The sequence below is a fragment of the Lolium perenne genome, chromosome 3 (genome assembly GCF_019359855.2).
Source record: "Lolium perenne isolate Kyuss_39 chromosome 3, Kyuss_2.0, whole genome shotgun sequence".
In the NCBI taxonomy this organism is placed as follows: Eukaryota; Viridiplantae; Streptophyta; class Magnoliopsida; order Poales; family Poaceae; genus Lolium; species Lolium perenne.
Window position 1 is genome coordinate 65,093,820 of NC_067246.2, and position 19,887 is coordinate 65,113,706.

Consider the following 19,887-nt stretch of genomic DNA (forward strand, 5'->3'; position numbering starts at 1 on the left):
TGATGTAAAACCATCTCTCAACCTAATATAATACTAAATTGACCCTAACCCATGCCCAAGTGAAGCAAGATGAACAATTAACAAGAATAATGAAATTTGACACATCACCTCTTATGTGTTATGGCCATTTTTGCAAATCTTTGAACAAGACCATTGGAAATGGGTTTCAATGGTTGAAAAATGTTTCTAAACTAATAAGAATCACATTAGAGTCAAGAAAAGTCAAATCAAATGGAGGGAAACCAAATAGTGAGAAAATCCCAATTTCACTCACATACACATAAGGCCAATTTTGCAAATCTTCACCAAAGGCCACCATTGCTTGATCTATGGTTTGTAAAACACTTATATATGATAAACAAACACACTTGCATCAAAGAAACCAAAATCAAATCAAAGCAAAACTCAAAACTATCACACATATGATAATGGTCATATGTCACATTTATAATTTGTTCCCCACTTTGCACCCACCTATCTTTTGTTTCTGCAACCAAACTTGGTCAACCATTGCCATGTCATCCAAGACCAAGTGATGGTGAACAACTTTCATGTTGACCATTAGTACTGATGTTGACCAGGTTGACCAGTAGAGAGGTGACAAGTGAAGACTTTGAAACTATGTGAAGATTAACCCCATTTTGAAATCTTTACAAAACAACTCTAAAATGAACACCACCACCACCAATCTTTCACATTATTTATATAATTGAGTTGCACCAAAAAGAATTTCAAAATTTGAAAAGAATTTTCATGCGGCCATTTCATCATACACCTGGCAGGCACAAATCTGAAAATGCACACACCCAAATATCCAACAGATTTTAGCCTCCACCACTTTAACCTTGTGATCATCAACCTCTCTGTACCCTTCCTGCATCATCCTATGACCTGCAGCCCTACTAAAGTCGAAGCAATGATCAAGAACTCACCATGCCAAGCTCTCATGCCGGCCACCATGCCACCCTACCTCAACCCCTCTCTCTGGTCCAAAGAACCATGTCGCCTAGACTCACCAGGAAGTACTGGACACGCTAGACACGATGCCCCTCCAAAACATGCACGACAACGCCCTGGACGCGTCGTGATCACCGCGCCAAGACACGCCGCGCGCATGGCATGACACTGGACCCGCCAGTACACCTCCTCGCCTGGACTCGCTCGACCTCCTCTCCCTCTCTCCCTTTGCACGCATGCTCACCACCCCTACATCTACCCGCTAGACATGCTCACTAGCCAGCGGAGGACCAGTCGCCGTCGCCATTATCAAACTTCTGCCGCGCCCGTACCGCGAGCACTCGAACGACGCCAGCCTGCCATCATCCTCCCCTCGCTGCCCCTTCACGCGCATCGTCCTCGCCATGATCGCAGCTCCCTAGCGCACCCCCTAGCTTGCCCCTTCACGCCCTGGAGCGCCCTCGCCGTCGATGACCTCTCACAGCACCCGCCGGTCACCACCTCACCTATAAATAGAGGCAGTCCCAGCACGAGTTCCTCACACCAATCGCCTCACCTCCCTCCTCTGAGCATTCTCGACCACCCCCCCTTCCCAATTTGGCCGGAGTAGCGCCAATTGCATCGTTGATCACCGCCACAGTAGCTCCTCACCACCGTTGATCTCGACCACCTCCGCTCCTCCCACGGCTACCAGGCGGTTCCTCGTCGTCGACAACCTCGCCGCGCACCCAGCAGAGCCCCGCGGGAACCTCCGTCACGCCGCCGACCCCCTACCTCCGCCGTGCTCGCGTCTGCTTCTCGCCATCGACAACGACGACGCTCGACCGTCGATCGTCCATCTAATCCAACCGCTCTCAGTAACAGGTACCGATTCGGTGTTTAAGAGTCACTGACGCGCAGGCCCCACTTCGTCAGACGGCCCGCGGCGTGGGCAGCGCTAGTTGGGCCAGCCCAGCTCGTCTCCCCTCATCCTGGCCCATTCTGTTTCCCGCGTGGCCCAATAATTCAAATATGATTTAATCCATTTTGTTCAAATCCAATACTGATGCCCAATTCAAAATTGAATAGCTTTAAATCTACAAATCCAAATCTGGTGATTCAAAATGCTATAGAAAGCTTATGAAATTATCTAGCTAACCTCACTGGATTCAACCCCATATGTTGTGTAGTTTTTGAGTAGCAAAATAAACAAGACATATACTTTTCTGACTTAGAATAATTATTAAAAATCAACCCTTTTGAATTTTGAGGTGATTCCACCTCTCATAATTCACATTTCACAAACTCTAATTGTTTATTTAAAAAGATGCTATGGGTTCTGTACATGATCATGGGCTAGAAGCAAAATATTGGCTATGTAGTCAATACTAGTCCATTTAAACTATATCCAAATTTTAGAAATTTAAATCTATGAGGTGTAGCACCTCATTTAAATCCTTTCTCAAGTGATATGAAGTAGTGAGTTGACCTTTGTTTACTTAGGCTCATACTTGCTCACTTGTAGAATTTAAATCTAAATAGTATTTAATTTTCCAAAGGTTAATTACATCACATGAGATGATGAATCTCATTTAAATCACTTTTCTCAAATACTAAGTGTGAAGTGTTGACCTTGGTCAACATGGTATCATCCCTGGTTATTTGAGAATATTAAATCACCTCAATAGTAGTTTTAAATTAGTTACAACTATGTGTTAAATCATATGAGAGGTTTTCCTCTCATTTAAATCTTGTTCTCAAGTAATTCAACATGAGGTAGTGACCATGGTCTATATAATCTCATATTGAGTTATTTGGTGGCATTAAATCACTACCATGTTAGTATTAAATTGCATGAGGTATGGAACCTCATTTAAATCGTTTTTCTCAAATGATAAGTATGAAGAGGTTGACTTTGGTCAACCTAGGTCATATATTATTCATAAGAGAAATTAAATCTTAAGAAGAATTCAATGAGAGGAAATTATTTCTCCAAACCAAAGAGAAACCCTATTTTCAACTTTCAATGAGAGGAAATTATTTTCCTAATGTTAAATAAAGAAACCCTAGCATAATTTGAGAATAAATGTTAAGTAGTGATGCTAGATCCTTTGTGTGAGCCAATAAGGCTAATTAAGACTACTTAAGTGTTGTTTGGTGATTGTATCCTCGTATTCGTTTATAGACGCTAGTACCGGAGACTATCAAGAGGAAGAGGTCTTCTACCAAGAGGAAGAGCAAGAGAACTTTGATCACATCACCAACCAAGGCAAGCTATTACCAATGCAAGCTAGACTAATGCAAACTATTTTGGTTGCAAGTTTATATTCTTGCAAAGTGCAAAGCTCTACAAGAGCAAGGCATCATTACATTTTACTTTATGAACCTATCCCAAGATTTTACTTATCAAGCTTTACTTGATTTTATTTATCAAAGTTACTTTTTGGTTTATGATCCACTGGGTTGAATTATAGAGTAGTACAAGAGCATCACACTTAGATTAGCAAGCTCCAAGATACTTAGCACCCCTCATAACTAGTTGCTAGTGCTCAATATTAATAGTGACTACTCTAATTGGGAACTTGTGAATTGAAATGACTTTGAAAACCTTGGAATGAAGAGTCATTCTATTGAGAGATTTTTTTTGAGGTGAATATGACCGGTGAATGACTTGGTGAATTATACAAAAACACTGATGGTTGGGTTCGGATGCGATACCATTCCAATTTTACAAGTACCCCCACAATACCTGAATCTGGGTAAGGCTTAGCTGGAAACTTATGTATTTTAGTATGGGTTCCCTCTAAACAAGCGTCATAGGGGTTATGCCGAGGCTGCCTCCGTACTGGTGAAGTGATGTGAAATGACGTGAAATGAGGTGAATGTCCGGCCCAAGCCTGTGCGATTCCCAGTGCCGACCGCGTGTCTTCACCGGGAGGCCAAGCTCATGGGGAGAGGTGCCTATACTAGAGTATGTAAATGAAAGGTTAGGATTGGTAGTTCGCGTATCGCGTACGATAAATCAGACGATTACCCCTGACGAACTATTGCAATTGTTGTGGCACAAATGTACACCCTCTGCAGAGTTAAACCTATTCGAATAGCCGCGTCCGCGGTTATGGACAGTTGGAAAGGCCATACTGTTCCGTCATCAGAAATTTTCTAAAAATATGAATGGTGAATTGTGACTTGAATTGAAAGGTGACTTTGACTTTGAATCACAACTGAGTTGCGGGAATGACACTAATGTTCCCACTTGAGTTAGTTAATTGAAAAGAGTTTTTGATTATTAAAGTGTTTTATGAAATAAAACTGGCTTTATGCAAATGAAACTAGAGCTTAGAATTCCCTTACTATAGTTAATAGTATTTTACCTTAGTATTAGTTTGCGAGTACTTTAAAGTACACATGGCTGTGTCCCTGGCTATTCAAATGGCCAGACTATGAAGACGAGTACCAGAACCCGGAAGAAGGACAGCAGGACGTCTACGACAACTAGGATCACTCCTGACGTCAACAGTTGCCTGTGAAATAGATGGGCTACTACTACGCTACTTTCGCTTCCGCTATGTGTTATGTAATGAATAAATAGAACTTCTATTATTGTAATGAGACTAGATCATGTGATCCTTTATTTGTAAGACGATCATGGTATGTAATGAATGATGTGTTGTGATATCAATCTATTATGTCTCGCAAAAACAATATTCCTAGGATTGCGAGGAATGGCATAATAGGCATCTGGACTTAAAAATCCGGGTGTTGACAAGCAGCCGCGCAAAAGTTGAGGACACAAAATTTTCTTTGACGTGCGTGGCAAAATAGAGGTAAAGCGCGCGCTAAATTAGGTGGTTGTATCTTTTTTTTTCGTCCACCGCTTCAAGCTCATTAGACTCCGACATCACGCCTAGCCATGGGCAGCCCGGCCCGAACCTCGGGCCTGGGCTTGAAAAAGTTGGCCATACAGCCAAGCCATGCCGGGCCTGGATAGCCCGAAAACTGGATTTAGCTCTATGGTCTGGCCCGTGGCCTGACGTGCTTCATGGGTATTTTGTCGGGCTGGGCTTGGGCCTGGCATTTTTACTGTTGGGATTTTCTCGGCCTGGCCCGAGGCCCAGCCCGACACATGGCTAGGTATATCTGACATCGAGTTCAATGACTAGATGTTCCAGTTTAGATTATTGTATTTCACTGTTTTAGTTTATCGCGTTTGTATCTATTTGGTCTACGTTTAACCAAAATTTACACCAAAAATTATTTACGACCCTGTATTTTAGTGTATTTGGTGGAGCTCTCTTTTTCGCAAGTGGTATATTTGGGCGTGTAGTGAAGCAGGTCACTGAGCGGCCCGACGCTAGAGAGACGAATGAGGCGCTGTAAATGTCTTTAGCTCGCGTTGAGAGGTTATTTAATGGCGAGATGCTCTTACCGAGGAAGAATCTCTGGCAAATCCTCGATGGACAAAGCAGTGGTACGAATTTGGACCAAAGACGTCGGAGTCTAAGTGCAACAATCAGACAAAACCGCATGTACGATTAGATTACGGCGTGGGATCTCGTATCGTACTCGCAGGAGCGCCTGAATTATTTCAACGGAAGGAAGTGCCGTACAATACAATAGCTTTCCTTTTCTTTCTACTTCACAAAAAAAAAAGCTTTCCTTTTCTTTCTGTTGATGAGAAACGGGAAGAAAAAAACTTGTAACAGCAGGTACTAATTATTTTGCAGCAGGAGATGGTCGGTGCCCCACCGAAAAATAAAAAAGGAGGAATCCCAGGCAGGGCCAGTGTCGGGGCCAGTGGCAGTCAGCTTTGTGAATGCCGGGCCATTGCTGTCCCCGTAAAGCGGTGTGCCCAATGGGCTCTCGCTGCCCGGCGGGCCCTACCTCTCCGGGGATTCTTTGCGCCAGCTCACAGGTCACAGTCTCGTTGTCTCGCTAGTGCTTGCACCACATGGTAGTGGCATAGATTGACGCGTGCAGAGAGAATCCTGCATAGGATTACACAACGGAGTTAACCGTCCATGCGTGGGTTACCGCGCGTGCGTGCGTGCGGATGCGCAGAGTTGTGTCCAAACCTGGGATTCCGTGGAGAATCCAGGAAATTTGCGTCACGCGTCGGGTCTGGCATCCTCTGCCATCGCCTCGACTTATTTTTTCATTCATTTCCAGCTTTCGAATGAGGTTGCTGCGCCGCGATTTAGGGCATCTCCAGCGGGCGATACATAATTATGTCCGTCATGCGTCTGCCCCTTCTCCAGCGGCAGAGACGTATTTATTGACCGCATGCGTGATTAGAGAGGAGAGAGATGAAAAGATTCTATTTGTGTGCCTAGGAACGAACGCATGCGTGATTAAAGGAGGAGAGAGGGCTACATGCAGCCCAACCGGACACAAACGGACGCGCGGACGCGTCCGCAGAGACGCATTTCTGACGCATATTTGGTCCACGTTTGCGTCAGGACGGACGCTGCGGACGTTTTGCGTCTACCCGCTGGAGCGCATTTTTTGTCCGCGCAGACGCAAACGGACGAAAAATGTCCGTTTGCGTCGCCCCGGTGGAGATGCCCTTACGTAAAAATAACCCTTTTGTGAAAAAATACACAGACTGACCCTCCGTCCAAACTATTTCACCCATAATCCTTTTGTGTGGCGTCCTCCCATCGGCGTCTGATGTCTACGCCCCCCTCCTTTTCCTGTAGACAGTGTTGGGCCTCCAAGAGCAGAGGTTTGTAGAACAGCAACAAGTTTTCCCTTAAGTGGATCACCCAAGGTTTATCGAACTCAGGGAGGAAGAGGTCAAAGATATCCCTCTCATGCAACCCTGCAACCACAAAGCAAGAAGTCTCTTGTGTCCCCAACACACCTAATAGGTGCACTAGTTCGGCGAAGAGATAGTGAAATACAGGTGGTATAAATATATATGAGCAGTAGCAACGGCACCAGAAAAGTGCTTTGCCCAGGACAGTAATCAAGCAGTAGTAATGCAGCAGTAGTAACGCAGTAAAACAGTAAACAAGCAGCGATAGCAGTATTTAGGAACAAGGCCTAGGGATTAGACTTTCACTAGTGGACACTCTCAACATTGATCACATAACAGAATAGATAGATGCATACTCTACACTCTCTTGTTGGATGATGAACACATTGCGTAGGATTACACGAACCCTCAATGCTGGAGTTAACAAGCTCCACAATTCAATGTTCATATTTAAATAACCTTAGAGTGTAAGATAGATCAACACAACTAAACCAAGTACTAACGTAGCATGCATACTGTCACCTTCATGCTAAGAAAGGAGGCATAGATCTCATCAATACTATCATAGCAATAGTTAACTTCATAATCTACAAGAGATCATAATCATAGCCTATGCCAAGTACTAACACGGATGCACACACTGTCACCATTACACCGTGCAGGAGGAATAAAACTACTTTAATAACATCACTAGAGTAGCACATAGATAAATAGTGATACAAAGCTCATATGAATCTCAATCATGTAAAGCAGCTCATGAGATTATTGTATTGAGGTACATGGGAGAGAGATGAACCACATAGCTACAGCGGAGCCCTCAGCCTCAGGGGTGGATTACTCCCTCCTCATCATGGAGGCAGCGATGGCGGTGAAGATGGCGGTGGAGACGGCGGTGGAGATGGCTCCGGGGGCAATTCCCCGTCCCGGCAGGGTGCCGGAACAGCGACTTCTGTCCCCCGAATTGGACTTTCGCGATGGCGGCGGCTCTGGATGGTTTTCTCTGTTTCCGTCGAACTGGTCGATGTTTTTAGGTCAGGGACGAATATATAGGCGGAGAGTCGGAGTCGGAGGGGCCACGGGGTGCCCACACCATAGGGGGGCGCCCCCCCCTTGGGCCGCGCCGCCCTGTGAGGTGGGGCCCCCCTGGCACCCCTCTGACTTTTCTTCGGTGCTCCAGAAGCTTCCTGAAATTATAAGATCTCCGGAGTTGATTTCGTCCGATTCCGAAAATATTTCCTTACTAGGATTTCTGAAACCAAAAACAGACAAAGAAATGGCCTTTCGGCATCTCGTCAATAGGTTAGTTCCGGAAAACGCATAAAAATGATATAAAGTGTGAACAAAACATGTTGGTATTGTCATAAAACAAGCATGGAACATCGAAATTATAGATACGTGGGAGACGTATCAGCATCCCCAAGCGTAGTTCCTACTCGTCCTCGAGTAGGTAAACGATAAAAGATAATTTCTGAGGTGATATGCTACCAACATAATCTTAATCATACCATTGTAAAGCTTATGAGATGAATGCAGCGATTCGAAACAATGTAAATGCAATGAGTAAACAATTGAATCATATAGCAAAGACTTTTCATGAATAGTACTTTCAAGACAAGCATCAATAAGTCTTGCATAAGAGTTACTCATAAAGCAATAAATTCTTAGTAAAAGGTATTGAAGCAACACAATGGAAGATTAAGTTTCAGCGGTTGCTTTCAACTTGTAACATGTATATCTTATGGATAGTTGTCAATGCAAAGCAATATAACAAGTGCAATAAGCAAGTATGTAAGAATCAATGCACAGTTAACACAAGTGTTTGCTTCTAAGATAGAGAGAAATGGGTAAACTGACTCAACATAAAAGTAAAAGAAAAGGCCCTTCGCAGAGGGAAGCATTGATTGCTATATTTGTGCTAGAGCTTTGGTTTTGAAAGCAAGAAACAATTTTGTCAACGGTAGTAATAAAGCATATGTATCATGTAAATTATATCCTACAAGTTGCAAGTCTCATGCATAGTATACTAATAGTGCCCGCACCTTGTCCTAATTAGCTTGGATTACCGGGATTATCGCAATGCACATGTTTTAACCAAGTGTCACAAAGGGGTACCTCTATGTCACTTTGTACAAAGGTCTAAGGAGAAAGCTCGCATTGGATTTCTCGCTATTGATTATTCTCAACTTAGACATCCATACCGGGACAACATAGACAACAGATAATGGACTCCTCTTTTATGCATAAGCATGTAGCAAAAATTAATTTTCTCATATGAGATTGAGGATATATGTCCAAAACTGAAACTTTCACCATGGATCATGGCTTTAGTTAGCGGCCCAATGTTCTTCTCTAACAATATGCACGCTCTAACCATAAGGTGGTAAATCGCCCTTACTTGGACAAGACGAACATGCATAGCAACTCACATGATATTCAACAAAGGGTAGTTGATGGCGTCCCCAGGAACATGGTTATCGCACAACAAGCAACTTATAAGAAATAAAATGCATAAGTACATATTCAATACCACAATAGTTTTTAAGCTATTTGTCCCATGAGCTATATATTGCAAAGGTAGAGGATAGAAATTTAAAGGTAGCACTTCAAGCAATTTACTTTGGAATGGCGGAGAAATACCATGTAGTAGGTAGGTATGGTGGACTCGAATGGCATAGTGGTTGGCTCAAGGGTTTCGGATGCATGAGAAGTAATCCCTCTCGATACAAGGCTTAGGCTAGCAAGGTTGTTTGAAGCAAACACAAGCATAAACTAGTACATCAAAACTTACATAAAAGACATATTACAAGCATTATAAGACTATACATCGTCTTCCTTGTTGTTCAAACACCTTACTAGAAAATATCTAGACTCTAGAGAAACCACTCATGCAATCCAAATTTTAACAAGCTCTATGTATTTCTTCACTAATAGGTGCAAAGTATATGATGCAAGAGCTTAAACAAGAGCACAACAATTGCCAAGTATCAAGTTATTCAAGACATCATACCAATTACTACATGTAGCATTTTCCGTTTCCAACCATATAACAATTAACGGCAGGTTTCAACCTTCGCCATGAACATTAAAAGCTAAGAACACATGTGTTCATACGAACCAGCGGAGCGTGTCTCTCTCCCACACAAGTATTTATTCAAACAAAAACAAAAACAAGAAACATACAGACGCTCCAAGTAAAGTACATAAGATGTGGACGAATAAAAATATAGTTTCAAGAGAAGGAACCTGATAATTTGTCGATGAAGAAGGGGATGCCTTGGGCATCCCCAAGCTTAGATGCTTGAGTCTTCTTGAAATATGCAGGGATGAACCACCGGGGCATCCCCAAGCTTAGAGCTTTCACTCTCCTTGATCATAGTGCATCATACTCCTCTCTTGATCCTTGAAAACTTCCTCCACACCAAACTTAGAACAACTCATTAGAGGGTTAGTGCACAATCAAAATATACATGTTCAGAGGTGACATAATCATTCTTAACACTTCTGGACATTGCACAAAGCTACTGAAAGTCAATGGAATCGAAATATCCATCGAACATAACAAAACTGGCAATACGAAATAAAAGGCAGAATCTGTCAAAACAGAACAGTTCGTATTGACGAATTTTATCGAGGCACCATACTTGCTCAAATGAAAATACTCAAATTGAATGAAAGTTGCGTACATATCTGAGGATCACTCACGTAAATTGGCATAATTTTCTGAGTTATCTACAGAGAAAACAGGCCAGATTCGTGACAGAAAAGAAATCTGTTTCTGCGCAGTAATCCAAATCTAGTATGAACTTTACTATCAACGACTTTACTTGGCACAACAAAACACAAAACTAAGATAAGGAGAGGTTGCTACAGTAGTAAACAACTTCCAAGACACAAATATAAAACAAAATACTGTAGCAAAATAAACACATGGGTTATCTCCCAAGAAGTTCTTTCTTTATAGCCATTAAGATGGGCTCAGCAGTTTTAATGATCCACTCGCAAGAAATAGTATTTGAAGCAAAAAGGAGCTTCAAGAGGCAAATTCAAAACACATTTAAGCCTAACATGCTTCCTATGCAGAGGAATCTTGTACACAAATGAATTCATGAAGAACAAAGTGACAAGCATAAGAGGATAAAACATGAGTAACTTCAAGATTCTCAACATAAAGAGGGGAAACTTAATATTATTAAGATGCATATAACCATATTTCCCTCTCTCATAATAACTTTCAGTAGCATCATTGATGAAATCCACAATATACCCATCACTTAAAACATTCTTATCATGGTTCATATGCATAGAAGTATCATTAATTTTGGCATAAGAAGAGTTATTCTCATTAATAGTAATTGGAGCAAGATTATTATCAAGAATTTGAACATGGTAAACAAGTTGCATATTAAAATAATTGTGTTTGGTAATCCAATCATGACTATGACAAGTTTCATAAGGGTAGTTATAAACTATATCATAGCATTCTTTATAATAATCATCAAAGATCGGAGGCACAGTGTCATCATAAGAAATAGAATAGTTATCTTTCACAGTCGGTTTATCTATGACCATACCATCGTTGTTATTAGAAGGAGATGTATCAAACACATAATGATCAGTAGCAAAAGGATTTTCAAACACCTCTTCCCCAAGCTTAGAGCTTTCTATATCATTATGGGAGGAAGCATGGATAGCACTGACACTATGGCAATTATTGTCATCATCATTTTCAGAATTAGTTTCCCAGAGATTTGCAATATCAAAAGTAGTGTGCTCATTCAAATCATGATTGCTAATGTATGTAAAGGGCATAGGAAGATCATCGTATTCAGATTCATTATCACAATAATCATTAGGAGCAACATACTTACGGTTACCTAGCGTTATCTCATTCACGCGGGGATACGCCGTTACCTCTTTCTTTTTATTCTCCTTCTTCTTCTTCTTCATTCCCTTTTTCTTCTTCTTCTTCTCTTCCTTCTCCTCGTTCCCTTCGTTAGGAGGAAGAGGCTTGAAGGGTGGCTTGTCCGCATAACCTGATTTACTTTCAGAAACAATAGAAGAAACTTGGGAGGATCCCTCCTTTTCATTAATTAGTTGAAAACACACAGCGGTCCTATCATATTTTGGCAAGGTGTCATCTTCTAAAATATTTTGTATATAAGTATTTGTATGGCTATTATCAATGCAATAAGAAAAACACCCATGCAGGACATCATCAATATCAAGATCACTCATATGTAACAAAGAGATTTTTCTCGACAGTTCTTCACACCCCAAAAATAAAGTAAGTTCGTCATGCTGATTAGAAGTAATTTCATCATCACAATACAAATTTGCAGCACTCATTGGGTTCAAATTATCATTGGAGGAGCATTGAAAATTAAAATGACCCACTTCATGGCAAACTTCACAAATAAAAGGATAGAGGGCACAAACTTTTTTACCAAGATCATCTAAAGCCCTAGACCACTTTCTAGTTTTTTCATTAGTATGATGGATACAATATTCATCTTCGATTTGATTAATTCCACAAGGTCTATGCATTCCACAAAAATTAACATGCTTATAGGAAATAGCATTCTTAGGAGTTTGAGCATGCTTATTGCAATAATTAACAACAATTTCATTCTTCATGCAAGCCTCTTTAAAAGGTTCATGATACTTATCAAAATTCTTCTTAGGCAATTCAAAATGAGAAGCAAAGGATTTATAAAGATTTGCAGCAACTTGAGAGTCAAGACCATAAGTAGCACTCATATTTCGAAATTTATCGGTATCCATAAAAGCTTCAATGCATTCATAATCATAATTTATACCTGACTCTTTACCTTCATTGTTCTCCCATCCTTCAGCGTTCTCCTTAATCCGATCAAGAAGATCCCACCTAGCTTCAACCTCCTTGCTTGTGAAAGATCCCTCCGAACACGCGTCCAGATAGTCCTTGTGTTGTCCTGAAAGCCTCGCATAAAAATTATTAACAATAACATTACGGGGGAGCTCATGAATGGGACATTTGAGCATTAGTGATTTCAATCTCCCCCACGCTTGAGAAATACTCTCTCCATCACGAGGATAAAAGTTATAAATATAATTCCTATCAATATGCACTTCATGAGGAGGATAAAATTTAGAATAAAAGAGAGATGCAATTTCCTCCCAACCAAGAGAATGACTATTCTCCAACAATTTATACCAATGCGCCGCTTTACCAGACAGCGAAAAAGAGAATAGCTTCTTCTTCACTTCTTCCACAGAGATACCTGCACACTTGAATAACCCGCATAATTCATGCAAAAACTGTAAATGATCTCCAGGATGGACAGTTCCATCCCCTTTATAGCGGTTATCCATAACACGTTCAATAATTTTCATGGGTATCTTGAAAGGAGTACTTGCAGTTGGTGGGTTTAAAGTATCACAAGCATTATCAGAGTTATCACATATGGGAGATAAAGCATTATCAGAACAAATTTTCTCCCCTAAATATGGGAAGCTAAAAAGATCACAAAAACTAGCTTCCCCAAGCTTAGACTTATTCATAGCATTAGCAGTGATTGCGTTCATACTAATAACATTGCTAATAGCATGCAATTGAGGTTCCATAGGTTTTTAAATTTTCGCATCAAACAATTCTAAATCAGGGAAAAGATTAAAAAGCTCACCAATTTTTTTGTTGTTTTCCATTATGCCTAACTAGTGTAAACAAGAAACAAAAAGTTGCAATTGCAGGATCTAAAGGAAATAGCTTCGAGTACTTACAACGGCGCCGGAAAATAGCTTAGTAGCCGAGATCTGGAGGGTGAGTACCTTTTACCTTTCCTCCCCGGCAATGGCGCCAGAAAATAGCTTGATGTCTACGCCCCCCTCCTTTTCCTGTAGACAGTGTTGGGCCTCCAAGAGAAGAGGTTTGTAGAACAGCAGCAAGTTTTCCCTTAAGTGGATCACCCAAGGTTTATCGAACTCAGGGAGGAAGAGGTCAAAGATATCCCTCTCATGCAACCCTGCAACCACAAAGCAAGAAGTCTCTTGTGTCCCCAACACACCTAATAGGTGCACTAGTTCGGCGAAGAGATAGTGAAATACAGGTGGTATAAATATATATGAGCAGTAGCAACGGCACCAGAAAAGTGCTTTGCCCAGGACAGTAATCAAGCAGTAGTAATGCAGCAGTAGTAACGCAGTAAAACAGTAAACAAGCAGCGATAGCAGTATTTAGGAACAAGGCCTAGGGATTAGACTTTCACTAGTGGACACTCTCAACATTGATCACATAACAGAATAGATAGATGCATACTCTACACTCTCTTGTTGGATGATGAACACATTGCGTAGGATTACACGAACCCTCAATGCCGGAGTTAACAAGCTCCACAATTCAATGTTCATATTTAAATAACCTTAGAGTGTAAGATAGATCAACACAACTAAACCAAGTACTAACGTAGCATGCATACTGTCACCTTCATGCTAAGAAAGGAGGCATAGATCTCATCAATACTATCATAGCAATAGTTAACTTCATAATCTACAAGAGATCATAATCATAGCCTACGCCAAGTACTAACACGGATGCACACACTGTCACCATTACACCGTGCAGGAGGAATAAAACTACTTTAATAACATCACTAGAGTAGCACATAGATAAATAGTGATACAAAGCTCATATGAATCTCAATCATGTAAAGCAGCTCATGAGATTATTGTATTGAGGTACATGGGAGAGAGATGAACCACATAGCTACAGCGGAGCCCTCAGCCTCAGGGGTGGATTACTCCCTCCTCATCATGGAGGCAGCGATGGCGGTTGATACGTCTCCGACGTATCGATAATTTCTTGTGTTCCATGCCACATTATTGATGTTATCTACATGTTTTATGCACACTTTATGTCATATTCGTGCATTTTCTGGAACTAACCTATTAACAAGATGCCGAAGTGCCAGTTGCTGTTTTCTGCTGTTTTTGGTTTCAGAAATCCTAGTAAAGAAATATTCTCGGAATTGGACGAAATCAACGCCCAGGGTCCTATTTTGCCACGAAGCTTCCAGAAGACCGAAGAGGAGACGAAGTGGGGCCACGAGGCGCCCAAACCCTAGGGCGGCGCGGCCTGCCCCTTGGCCGCGCCGACCTGTGGTGTGGGGCCCTCGTGTGGCCCCCTGACCTGCCCTTCCGCCTACTTAAAGCCTCCGTCGCGAAACCCCCAGTACCGAGAGCCACAATACGGAAAACCTTACTGAGACGCCGCCGCCGCCAATCCCATCTCGGGGGATTCAGGAGATCGCCTCCGGCACCCTGCCGGAGAGGGGAATCATCTCCCGGAGGACTCTACGCCGCCATGGTCGCCTCCGGAGTGATGTGTGAGTAGTCTACCCCTGGACTATGGGTCCATAGCAGTAGCTAGATGGTTGTCTTCTCCTCATTGTGCTTAATTGTCGGGTCTTGTGAGCTGCCTAACATGATCAAGATCATCTATATGTAATGCTATATGTTGCGTTTGTTGGGATCCGATGAATAGAGAATACTATGTTATGTTGATTATCAAAGTTATGTCTATGTGTTGTTTATGATCTTGCATGCTCTCCGTTACTAGTAGATGCTCTGGCCAAGTAGATGCTTGTAACTCCAAGAGGGAGTATTTATGCTCGATAGTGGGTTCATGTCTCCGTGAATCTGGGGAAGTGACAGAAATCTCTAAGATTATGGATGTGCTGTTGCCACTAGGGATAAAACATTGGTGCTATGTTCAAGGATGTAGTTACTGATTACATTACGCGCAATACTTAATGCAATTGTCTGTTGTTAGCAACTTAATACTGGAGGGGGTTCGGATGATAACCTGAAGGTGGACTTTTTAGGCATAGATGCATGCTGGATAGCGGTCTATGTACTTTGTCGTAATGCCCCATTAAATCTCACTATACTCATCATAATATGTATGTGCATGGTCATGCCCTCTTTATTTGTCAATTGCCCAACTGTAATTTGTTCACCCAACATGCTGTTTATCTTATGGGAGAGACACCTCTAGTGAACTGTGGACCCCGGTCCAATTCTCTATACTGAAATACAATCTACTGCAATACTGTTCTACTGTTTTTCTGCAAACAATCATCATCCACACTATACATCTAATCCTTTGTTACAGCAAGCCGGTGAGATTGACAACCTCGCTGTTTCGTTGGGGCAAAGTACTTTGGCTGTGTTGTGCAGGTTCCACGTTGGCGCCGGAATCTCTGGTGTTGCGCCGCACTACATCCCGCCGCCATCAACCTTCAACGTGCTTCTTGGCTCCTACTGGTTCGATAAACCTTGGTTTCATACTGAGGGAAAACTTGCCGCTGTACGCATCACACCTTCCTCTTGGGGTTCCCAACGGACGCGTGTTGTACGCGTATCAAGCTCTTTTTCTGGCGCCGTTGCCGGGGAGATCAAGACACGCTGCAAGGGGAGTCTCCACATCGCAATCTCTTTACTTTGTTTTTGTCTTGCTTAGTTTTATTTACTACTTTGTTTGCTGCACTAAATCAAAATACAAAAAAAATAGTTGCCAGTTTTACTTTATTTGCTATCTTGTTTGCTATATCAAAAACACAAAAAAAAAATTAGTTACTTGCATTTACTTTATCTAGTTTGCTTTATTTACTACTGCTAAAATGGCCACCCCTGAAAATACTAAGTTGTGTGACTTCACAACCACAAATAATAATGATTTCTTATGCACACCTATTGCTCCACCTGCTACTACAGCAGAATTCTTTGAAATTAAACCTGCTTTACTAAATCTTGTTATGCGAGAGCAATTTTCTGGTGTTAGTTCTGATGATGCTGCTGCCCATCTTAATAATTTTGTTGAACTATGTGAAATGCAAAAGTATAAAGATGTAGATGGTGACATTATAAAATTAAAATTGTTCCCTTTCTCATTAAGAGGAAGAGCTAAAGATTGGTTGCTATCTCTGCCTAAGAATAGTATTGATTCATGGACTAAATGCAAGGATGCTTTTATTGGTAGATATTATCCCCCTGCTAAAATTATATCTTTGAGGAGTAGCATAATGAATTTTAAACAATTAGATACTGAGCATGTTGCACAAGCATGGGAAAGAATGAAATCTCTGGTTAAAAATTGCCCAACCCATGGACTGACTACTTGGATGATCATCCAAACCTTCTATGCAGGACTAAATTTTTCTTCGCGGAATTTATTGGATTCAGCTGCTGGAGATACCTTTATGTCCATCACTCTTGGTGAAGCAACAAAGCTTCTCGATAATATGATGATCAATTACTCTGAATGGCACACGGAAAGAGCTCCACAAGGTAAGAAGGTAAATTCTGTCGAAGAAACCTCTTCCTTGAGTGATAAGATTGATGCTATTATGTCTATGCTTGTGAATGATAGGACTAATGTTGATCCTAATAATGTTCCGTTAGCTTCATTGGTTGCCCAAGAAGAACATGTTGATGTAAACTTCATTAAAAATAATAATTTCAACAACAATGCTTACCGGAACAATTCTAGTAACAACTATAGGCCATATCCTTATAATAATGGCAACGGCTATGGTAATTCTTATGGGAATTCTTACAACAATAATAGGAACACACCCCCTGGACTTGAAGCCATGCTTAAAGAATTTATTAGTACACAAACTGCTTTTAACAAATCTGTTGAAGAAAAGCTTGGGAAAATTGATATACTTGCTTCTAAAGTCGATAGTCTTGCTGCTGATGTTGATCTTTTGAAATTGAAAGCTATGCCTAATGAGAATCATCATAATAAAATTGTTACTACAGCAAATGCCATCCAAGTTAGAATTAATGAGAATATAAGATTAATGGCTGAATTGCGTGCTAGGTGGGATAGAGAAGAAAATGAAAAACTAGCTAAAGAGAAGAATGTAGCTAAAGTTTGGACTATTACCACGACTAGTAATGCTAATGCTACACATGTTGCTGCACCTCCTACTATTAATAATAAAAGAATTGGTGTTAGCAATATTTCCACTTCTAATGCAAAGCGCGAGAAACTGCCTGAAACTGCTAAAACTGCTGAAATTGCTTGTGATAAAACTGCTGAAATTTTTTCCAATATTGGGGATGATGATCCCATTGATTTAGATTATAATGGTTTGAATTTTGATGATTGCCACATCTCTGAAGTTATAAAGTTCTTGCAAAAACTTGCTAAAAGTCCTAATGCTAGTGCTATAAATTTGGCTTTCACGCAACATATTACAAATGCTCTCATAAAAGCTAGAGAAGAGAAACTAGAGCGCGAAGCCTCTATTCCTAGAAAGCTAGAGGATGGTTGGGAGCCCATCATTAAGATGAAGGTTAAAGATTTTGATTGTAATGCCTTATGTGATCTTGGTGCAAGTATTTCTGTTATGCCTAAGAAAATTTATAATATGCTTGACTTGCCACCGCTGAAAAATTGTTATTTGGATGTTAATCTTGCTGATCATTCTACAAAGAAACCTTTGGGGAAAGTTGATAATGTTCGCATTACCGTTAACAATAACCTTGTCCCCGTTGATTTTGTTGTCTTGGATATTGAATGCAATGCATCTTGTCCCATTATATTGGGAAGACCTTTTCTTCGAACTGTTGGTGCTATCATTGATATGAAGGAAGGTAATATAAAATATCAATTTCCTCTCAAGAAAGGTATGGAACACTTCCCTAGAAAGAGAATGAAGTTACCTTTTGATTCTATTATTAGAACAAATTATGATGTTGACACTTCGTCTCTTGATAATACTTGATACACACTTTCTGCGCCTAGCTGAAAGGCGTTAAAGAAAAGCGCTTATGGGAGACAACCCATGGTTTTTACTACAGTACTTTGTTTTTATTTTGTGTCTTGGAAGTTGTTTACTACTGTAGCAACCTCTCCTTATCTTAGTTTAGTGTTTTTTTGTGCCAAGTAAAGTCGTTGATAGTAAAGTTCATACTAGATTTGGATTACTGCGCAGAAACAGATTTCTTTGCTGTCACGAATCTGGGCTGTTTTCTCTGTAGGTAACTCAGAAAATTATGCCAATTTACGTGAGTGATCCTCAGATATGTACGCAACTTTCATTCAATTTGAGCATTTTCATTTGAGCAAGTCTGGTGCCTCGATAAAATTCGTCAATACGAACTGTTCTGTTTTGACAGATTCTGCCTTTTATTTCGCATTGCCTCTTTTGCTATGTTGGATGAATTTCTTTGATCCATGAATGTCCAGTAGCTTTATGCAATGTCCAGAAGTGTTAAGAATGATTATGTCACCTCTGAACATGTTAATTTTTATTGTCCACTAATCCTCTAATGAGTTGTTCTAAGTTTGGTGTGGAGGAAGTTTTCAAGGATCAAGAGAGGAGTATGATGCAACATGATCAAGGAGAGTGAAAGCTCTAAGTTTGGGGATGCCCCGGTGGTTCACCCCTACATATTCTAAGAAGACTCAAGCGTCTAAGCTTGGGGATGCCCAAGGCATCCCCTTCTTCATCGACAACATTATCAGGTTCCTCCCCTGAAACTATATTTTTATTCCATCACATCTTATGTGCTTTTCTTGGAGCGTCGGTTTGTTTTTGTTTTTGTTTTGTTTGAATAAAATGGATCCTAGCATTCACTTTGTGGGAGAGAGACACGCTCCGCTGTAGCATATGGACAAGTATGTCCTTAGGCTCTACTCATAGTATTCATGGCGAAGTTTCTTCTTCGTTAAATTGTTATATGGTTGGAATTGGAAAATGATACATGTAGTAAATTGCTATAAATGTCTTGGGTAATGTGATACTTGGCAATTGTTGTGCTCATGTTTAAGCTCTTGCATCATATACTTTGCACCCATTAATGAAGAAATACATAGAGCATGCTAAAATTCGGTTTGCATATTTGGTCTCTCTAAGGTCTAGATAATTTCTAGTATTGAGTTTGAACAACAAGGAAGACGGTGTAGAGTCTTATAATGTTTTCAATATGTCTTTTATGTGAGTTTTGCTGCACCGGTTCATCCTTGTGTTTGTTTCAAATAGCCTTGCTAGCCTAAACCTTGTATTGAGAGGGAATACTTCTCATGCATCCAAAATCCTTGAGCCAACCACTATGCCATTTGTGTCCACCATACCTACCTACTACATGGTATTTCTCCGCCATTCCAAAGTAAATTGCTTGAGTGCTACCTTTAAAATTCCATC